Here is a 1,311-nt window from a genome sequence, read left to right on the forward strand (position 1 = left end):
CCATAGACCTCCATTATTTGAATGTCAGCAGACAGCAAGAAGCCTCCCAGATCTCCAGATGCATTTGAGATATCAAAAAAGTACTCCAGAGTGTTGTTCAGCATGGGGGTGAGTAGAAAATGAAGGCTAATCATGTTTTGGGTGTACTATTCCTTTAAGACGTGATTTAATGAAATGACAAAAAACAGCCTATTAGTAAACTTTTATCAAACAGACTTTATTATTTCCAATAATCCTTTATTTGCCAGTGTGTGACTTCATGTAACTTCATGGCAATGGACCAATATAAATAGTAACATTACCCTGAAAAAAGCCTTCCTATTAATAACATCCTTATTCTAATAACATTGACCTTCAACTACCTTCAATTGCTGCTACTGAAGTTTGACATGAAACCCAATAAATGTGGGTGAATTTCAGCACTGGTGGATTGCAGGGCCACAGAAGCTGCGTTTCCAACCATAAAATTCTGCAAATTTTAATTATGAAAATAAATTTTGCTTAAAGGCAATACTGCAATTTAAAAAAAAATGTAAACTTTTCGATAAAAAAGTTTTTATGCTTCGGTGAAGTAGTTGGTCTGCCGCAATAAAATTCTTATAGTAAGCAAAACTACAATGAAAAATGTGTTTTTTTGCATCACAAAAGTTATGTTATGTTCTAATGGACCTTACTGCCTTGTAATGAGATTAAGAAGAAGTTTGGAAGTAGATGGAGGATGATGTTGTCCAATAGAGCGATGGCCAAAATACGGATATATCTCGGTTGTTTACTTCCAGCACTGTCGTGTTTTGATTAACTTTTTATTTAATGGAAACACAGCAACTGCAAAAGTTGGATTTTTCCAAATTAGTAGAATATCAACCTAGTTTTATAAAACATTTGTAATGGAAATGCACCTATCGACGACTGAGTTCAGTTTTGTATAATTTTTTCTAGGTGATTTCTTAAATGGCATCTTAATTGATAAAGAAATTTAACTATAGCACTGCCTGCACAGCTAAGATACTGCCTTGCTTAATTGTCTGATGATGACAGACATTTCAGAAGACAGACGGTTCCTGTGGAGAAGATGTTTTGAAGTGGTGAGGGGGGCAATATGGCAGAACACTCAAAAAAAGACCATTAAACATAAAGTGAAAGAGAGCGGGCCGAGAATGGTTTGGAATGACCCAACGAAGAATGGTTTCTCAATGGTTCCCAATGAAATAATGGTTTCTCTGAGTATACTGAATTCTAATTCTCCTGCGATTCTCTGTGTGAGAATTTGTGCCTAAAAAGTGAAACAAACAGCTGCAGCTGATCCAGAAG

Source organism: Cyprinodon variegatus, unplaced genomic scaffold, assembly GCF_000732505.1.
Source record: "Cyprinodon variegatus isolate N-32 unplaced genomic scaffold, C_variegatus-1.0 Scaffold797, whole genome shotgun sequence".
In the NCBI taxonomy this organism is placed as follows: Eukaryota; Metazoa; Chordata; class Actinopteri; order Cyprinodontiformes; family Cyprinodontidae; genus Cyprinodon; species Cyprinodon variegatus.